The sequence below is a fragment of the Rutidosis leptorrhynchoides genome, chromosome 8 (genome assembly GCF_046630445.1).
Source record: "Rutidosis leptorrhynchoides isolate AG116_Rl617_1_P2 chromosome 8, CSIRO_AGI_Rlap_v1, whole genome shotgun sequence".
Classification (NCBI taxonomy): Eukaryota; Viridiplantae; Streptophyta; class Magnoliopsida; order Asterales; family Asteraceae; genus Rutidosis; species Rutidosis leptorrhynchoides.
In genome coordinates this window covers 255,259,537-255,267,884 of record NC_092340.1, presented here as the reverse complement: position 1 = coordinate 255,267,884, position 8,348 = coordinate 255,259,537, and positions in this window count along the sequence as shown.

Here is an 8,348-nt window from a genome sequence, read left to right as displayed (position 1 = left end):
CCTAAATGCAAGTCCATCAAATCCACCTATATGTGAAGTGAGCTCTATAACCGAGAACCACTTCACCCGACCCGCACCCATCCTACACATACATATGCACATAGGATATTAACACTCACATTGTCGCCTTGATGAAAAGCTTCCAAGTAATCCGCAACTCGTCAATGGAAAGTACCTAATCCATTATCACAAATTCAACAACACACTTAGATTGGATCTACAAACCAACCCAATTCGACACTTAGTGCAATTTCGACCCAAATGCACTTCCAAGGACAAAACGCGCCCAAACTAACCAATAATCACTAACACAAGTGATAATGGTCCTAATATGCCAATTAAACCCGAACACAAGTGTTAAACACTTATCGTTCTCAAAATCGCCCATAAACCCTAATTTTGACCCATAAGGTCAAAATCTCACCATTTACGAGTTTTGACACCAAAACATGTTTAACTCGGTTTAATACTTCAACTTAATCCATTTTAAGTTTACAAACCTCATCGAATCGACATTCGGGTCATAATCCTCAACAAACCCTAATTTCGACTCTAGTCAAAATTAGTCAACCACAAGAACCCTAAAAGTCTCCAAAACATTAATAATCACTAACACTAGTGATTATACACCATTCTCAAGTCTTAAACGTGGTTAAATCATTAACCAACCCAAAACCCGCCTTTAACACTTACAAACCCGAATCTTGGTGTTAATCTCCAATTAACAACTAAATGGGTTCCATCTATGAATCATACAATCAAAAGCCCCAAATTTGAATGATGAACACGAAAATAAAATTCGGAGTTAGAGCTTACCACTAGTATCACCGTGTAACTAAGAACGAGGAGAACAAACTTGTCAACTACGCCAAAGATCAAAACCCGCTTCTTCCTTTCCAAAATCCCACTTGAATCACTTGAGGAATTTATGTTTTGAGAGGAAAATAGGAAAGAAAAGGAAAAAGAAAATAAAGAAAATGAAAGGATTGGATGAGGTTAAAGCCTCAAATCTGGCTCAAATGTGAAAAGACCAAATTGCCCTTGAACTTCATTTAAAATTACAAGAATTCGGTGGCTGCTCGCACAGTTTGCCGCGCCGCGGCCTAATTCGTCGCGCTGCGACCTATAACTAGGTCTGGGATCATTTTTTGTCCTACTTCTGATCTCAATTTCAGTCAATTGCCGCGCCGCGACACAATGCACGATCTGAGTAATTTTCTCCTCACACAAGACTTAAAACTAGAAAATGTCCTGAACCCTTCATACGCCTATCGTACATACCCAATACATCTATAAATCATATACGGGGAAAACGGGGTATTACATATATATATTTACGTTACATAGAAAGGAAAAGAAAAAGATATGTTTTACTCGTCGAAAAATGCTGAATTTATAGGACCTGGCCAGGTTTCTGGCTTCATGCGATCACATGAATAATGGTCTTCCTGGCCATGCGATCGCATTGCCAGCTGGATCCAGCCCAATCACTTTGTTTTCTAGTTTTGCCGACGTTTTATTAATATATAATATAATATATATATATATTTTTAAGAGTTATTTATATATTATATTATATTTATGTGCATAGTTGACTTATAATTTTAGCTCCGTTGCATCGCGCGTTGATAGTTGGTTCATGTCCCGGTTCCGGATTTTCGAACGTCCTTTCATACGCGGAGATATCTTGTATTTTGCGTTTCGCGGCTTGTACTCTTGTAATTTTTAGACGTTTCTCATCATTAAATTGAACCACTTGAATTATATCTTGTACATTTGAGCTTTTTGGTAATTTGCGTCTTCAAATCGTCGTTTTCTTCTTTTGTCTTCGCACTTATTTATTTAAACGAATATTACATAAAAATAGAACAATTACAACTAAAAGCTTTACATATTAGAAGGATATTATGCCTAAATATATGTTCATTTGGAGCACTATCAAATATCCCCACACTTGAGCGTTGCTTGTCCTCAAGCAATACAGAACTTAAAATAAAATCACACTTCATTCGAATCACTATTTTTTTATTCTCACACTTTATACATCAGTGATTTTGATACGGCGGTATAAACAATGATAGTAACGATGTGGTTTACAGTCCTACATGACTATGAAAATTTAGATCCTTTAAGGAAATTGGATCTTTATGAAAACATTTGATCTTTTGAAAATTTCAAGCTAGATTTTACCCTAGACAAGTTTTCCGGAATAACCCTTCAACGGTGTTTGCAAATTGTTTTTGTGGGTTTGGTGGGTTTCAGATTTGAAAATTTTAGCTCAAAACTTATGGTTTTGTGTCACCCACTTGCTAACCTTGTATTGGGAAAGCAACACGTCCAGTATACTTGCTCCGTATATTACCTTTCGGTAAACTACCATCCGGTTGTAAAGGAAAGCATTGAACAAGCAACTGTTAAGGCAATGTCCCGTGACATGCTTTTGATTATGGTCTATATCGTGTCGGATGCAATTACTATCCTTTGTAGGAGCAATAGTAAAGATCACCTTAAAGTTTTTCGGTCTGGCACAAGGTCCTGTCTTCGACCATGCTATGCAACCACCGTTCTTACGGTTGACGCCCGATTTGGTTCAAGTGACCTAATGAATTCCAGGTGAATTCCTAGGATTTTACGTTCAATGGTAATGAACGCATTGAAAATGGGTTTTCAGAAAACAAATCGGTTTTAATTTTGATCAAAATATTTTTTCGTTCAAGCTCGAGTTTAGATATCATTGAATTCCATGAGTTTGTAATTCTCAATCTTTAAAGTCAATCTCAAGGATGAGTAATATCAGTGTTAAAAGCTGATTTTTAATCTTTAAGGAGAGTATCCTTTCTGGGGGTCTGATTCATTAGTCTTATCAAGCTAATTTGCACGGTGCCCTCCCCATTTTACGAGACAGATCCTCTCATGGTTATGATAAGTCTGACCACTTGGCGACCCTGTTTGATGCTGAGGTCCGTGGATTTTCTGCTGATTTTAGAGATGACTTTTCTAGATTTTTCGTCAACCTACAGCTGGTCTGAACGACAACTTCTTGACCTAAATCAAGAAGCGCGTGTCTTTTTCGGAAGACTTTACTTCATTTTAATGATGAAATTGATTCATCGTGTAGATCCATCTTTCTTTCAAATATATTACAGTAAATTAGGTAAAACTAATTAAAATCGTCCAAAACAAAAGTACCTGTAATAATCTGTACCAAATATGTGATATGTGTTTTAAAGAAATTGGTAAATTCTTCCCACACTTAGCTTTTATTTATTTTTTTCTTTGCCTTTTTATTCTCCTCTATTCCATTTTAAATGAATTCTAACGTTTTGGGTTGTTTCTCCATTTATGTTCTCTCCGAGGTAACAATAATTTCGGAATTAACACCTAGTTTTATCGTTCATAAATATGTATATGTATAAATATGATTTTGAATTCATTTAGTTGAAATTTTTTCAAATTTTCACAAAATTTGGCAATTAAACTAAGTGTAAACCCGAGAGAATTTATAACCCTTCCCCACACTTGAGATCATGCAATGCCCTCATTTGCATGAAATCAGACTATAATTATAAATTCCTGAGGGTGATTAGTGTAGAAAAGTGATTAAAAATACCGAATTTGTAAACATATTATTTTATATCACATTTGATATTTTGCGTCTTGTCGTTAAAATTAGTAGCTTTTGTTGAACTTAATGTCAGTCTTTGAAAGTGCGCTGTTTTACCCTGTTTTGTACATAAGATAAACTACAAACATATATATATATATATATATATATATATATATATATATATATATATATATATATATATATATATATATATATATATATATATATATATATATATATATATTTTATAAAAACTTTTATTTATTAAAACAATTTGAATGAATACTTTTTTTAAAAATTTTGTTTCCTTTTACTTTAGGTAGTTTCGGTATGTTTACCTAGTCCGTCCATCGACAAAATTTAAAATTTGTCGTTTTTAAAGCGATTGTTTTAAAAGCAAAGATTTTTGGGTTTTTTTAATTTTTTTTTTTGGTATACTTTAGATCAATAATATTAAAAATAATGATAACAAAATTTGTCGCCCCGCCCTCGGGTAAAGCAATTTCGGTTCCATGACCTAGTCTTCAACTTACGATGAATTTTAGAAATCATTTTTTAAACTTAATGAAATAAAGTAAATTTTGTTTTTAAATTCACACAAAACTTAAATTTAAAAATGAATATTAATTTCATACAAAACCTACAAAACAAAAATTCAGAATGGGGGGAGAAAACTAGTTCTTTAGTGTCTGCTAGTGGAAAAGACCAATCGGATTCCATTCTCAGAACTACACGAGAACAGAACAACTAACTCTAGATAGCGTTTTCTTTTTAGAACATTTGAATTTCCCCACACTTAGGTAGCTGTGGTGTCAAAATTGTGGTTAACTTCATTGTCAATTTCTTTTGGACCATAATCAACTTGCATATCTGTGACTTTTGCTTTAAGCCATTGGTCGGATTCCTATGTAATATCCACAAATTCAACTAGTTTCGCCTTTTGTTTAGGCGATAGATTGGATACTAACCTGTTACATAACTTAAAGTTCCCCTAGGTTCTAGCATCGCGAATCCATTTAATAAGTTTCTTCATTGAACTGTTAATAACGGACTCATTTAATTTCGTATCAACAACGGGGTTCTTTGTTATCAATTTATCATTAGGTGTTACTTCATTTTCCCCACACTTAGGTGTTTTATTATTGCTAAGCACTACCGTTGGAGTTGGTAAAACAATATGCTCCTCATCGATCAATTTTATCGGTTCAACGGTTTTGGTTGGTGGAGATTTAGACTTTTGACTCACAAAGGTGATCGATTTTTCATCATTACTAAGTGTCATTCTACCCTCTCTTACATCAAATAACGCCCCGGTAGACGCTAAGAATGGTCGACCTAAAATTAGAGGAATGTTTGAGTCCTCTTCTATGTCAATGACAATGAATTCGACTAGAAAGGTTAAATTACCCACTTGAATGGGTAGGTTGTCAGCAATTCCAACTGGGTGCCTAATGTTTTGATCAAAGAGTCGGACACTCATCTCTGTTGGACTTAACTCACATACTCCTAATCTCTTATATAATGAAAGAGGCATAACACTCACACTCGCACCTAAATCTGCTAGTGCATCATACATGACACAATCACTAAGTAGACAAGGAACAATAAATTCACCCGGATCACCCAACCTGGGTGGAACTTTTGGTGGAACTGTCTTCACCGGATTTATTTTTACGGTTTTTGTTTCTTGTACTTTCTTATTCTTCTTCTTCTTTCCAGAGGTATCACAAACTTTATTACCTATTACTTTCTCATACTCAACTCCTTTTCTTGGAAACGGGATGGGTGGCCTGTATGGTGCCACCACTGCCTTTACATACTCGGCTAGTGGTGGTGGCGTAACTTCTTCATTGTTTCTCACATCGAAAACCTTTCCATCTTCTGATGATGGTTTTTCAGAATTTGTTGACACCATGTTAACATTCTCACTCTGAGGATTTACTTCAGTATTACTCGGTAGCTTTCCTTGTTCCCTCTCACTCATCATGCTAGCAAGAGTACCTACATGTTTTTCTAGATTCAAAATGGAAGCTTGTTGAGTTCTTAATGACTGATCAAACCTCTCATTTGTTTGGGTTTGAGATGTAATAAATTGTGTTTGAGATTCCATTAGCTTTGCCATCATTTCTTCCAGATTTGGCTTTTTCTCTTCGGTTTGTTGTAGTGGTTTATACAAGCCAGGTCTTTGTTGATTGAAAGTGTTGTTTTGATTTGGTTAGTTATTCGGACCTTGTTGGTTGTATGAGTTATTGTTGGGTCCATTTGGATTGTAAAGAATGTTTTGATTTCGATTGAAGTTTGGCCTTGGCGCTTGATAATTATTTTGATAATTATTTCCCGGCCTTTGGTTTATGTAGGAAACATTCTCACGTTGTTCCATCGTTTGCTCGATGTGACACTCTTTCGTTAAGTGTGGTCCACCGCATTGCTCACAACTGATTCTTATTGCGTGAATATCTTTAGTCATCTTTTCCATTCGTCTCTCGAAAGCATTTATTTTTGCAGAAACGGAATCAAAGTCATGGCTAGAATCGGCTCTAGCCACTTTAGATGAACGAAAATTATCTTTTTCCTGATGCCACTCATTTGAGTGGGAGGCTGTGTTATCAATAATTTTGTGAGCTTCGGTTGCGGTTTTCTTCATAATGGAACCACCAGCTGCTATGTCGATGTCTTTTCGTGTAGTGATATCGCATCCTTGGTAGAATATTTGTACTATTTGATAAGTGTCTAAACCATGTTGAGGACATCCTCTCAACAACTTTCCAAATCTTGTCCACGCCTCATATAGATTTTCATTTGGCTTTTGCGTGAATGTAACAATTTCTCCTTGAAGTCTCACGGCTTTAGATGCCGGAAAGAATTGTTTAAGAACATTTTCAACTAAGACATCCCATGTGTCAATCGCTTCTTCGGGTAACGATTCTAACCAATCTTTGGCTTATCCCTTTAAAGTCCAGGGAAATAACATGAGATAGATATGTTCATCCTCAACTTCTCTGATTTTAAATAGAGTACAGATCCTATTAAAGGTTCGAAGATGTTCGTTTGGATCTTCTTTTGGCGCACCACTATATTGGCATTGATTAGTTACCATGTGTAGGATTTGTCCTTTGATTTCATAATCTGGTGCATTAACATCTGGCTTAATAATGGCGTGACCTTGATCAGTGCGTGTAGCTCTCATCCGGTCTTCCATACTTAGAGGTTCCAGATATTCCATGATTGAATTTGTTGAATACGAATCACTGGAGGATTCTGATTTAACGGTTTGTGGTTCAGGAGGAATGATTAGTGGTTCAGGATCTTGGAATTGTCCTTGAATATCCTCCGGGTTTTCAATTTTGAAGTCGGGTTCAAAAAATGGATTATCGGAAATTTGAATTGGAGTACTTGGTCGACTAGATGACGATTCTAAAGAAAAATCAACGGCGACAATATTGGCTAAATGTCTTGATCGAGTTACAGGTGGTGAACGTATGAAAGGTGGTGAACGTTTTGCTCAGTGCATAAAAAAATTATATAAGTTATCAAATTAATAGACTTTTCTGATTTTGTCCACATTTCGAATAGCCAATAGATGCAGCAGGTAGCTAGGACCCTTTAAATCGGAAGCCCACAACTCACCACTAACAAATCCAACTATTACTACGAACCAGAAAATTTGGATGTCTATCAATTTAACCGCTTAAAATAATTTTTCGTCGAAATTTTGAAATAAAAATCTATGTGCTAAAAACTAGAGCGTAGAAATGAGAAAGAAAAAGAGTGCGTCGAAAAACGTCGAAAAATAAAAGGTCGAAAAACAAATGTCGAAAAATAATAATAAGAAAGTAGCGCGTCGAATCTTAAAAAGTACTAAATACTAAAAATTAAAACTTACGTCTAAAGGTATTAAAGCTTAAAAGGAATTCTATATCCAAAACGACAATAACTTAAAAGGCACTAAAATATATAAATGGCGTCGCAAAATTCTAAAGCGCCTAAATCTTAATATAAAGAAAAAGCACTTAAGGGATTTTACGGCAAAGTATTAAAAGCTAAAAATATAAAATAACTACGGCAAAACTAAATTTAAAACTAATTACGAACGATAAATATATAAATTACGAATTAAATGATTAAAAAGTACAAATTATAACTAAAATGATAAAAATACAAATTTTATAAAAATATTATTTTTATATTATATTTTATAAAAATATAATCTATATATGTAGATAATAAATACAAAAACTTAAAATACAAATTTAAAAACTAAAACTAAATATACAAATTTAAAAACTAAAACTAAATATTATTATTAATTATAAACCCTAATTGATTTAAATAATAAATATAATTAATAACCCTACTTCGTATCAAATGTCCGAGGTATGTTGCCTGTCCAGACAGATCATGCGACCGCATGATGATTGGTCAACTGGGTCATGCGATCGCATGGCCCACGATTTCCTGAATCCATCCGGGGTTAACAGGCTTCGGCCCAAATTTAATTTTAATTAATTTTTTTAAATATAGAAAATATTTATAGAATATTTATATAAAATATAATAAACTTATATTTTAAAATCTTAAAAATAAAAGTACTTTTTAATTTTATAAATAAAGTTCTTAATAATATATATATATATATATATATATATATATATATATATATATATATATATATTATTTTTATATTTTTGTAACACTTAAATAAAATATTTTTACGAAATAACAAATAAAATATTTAAAAAAA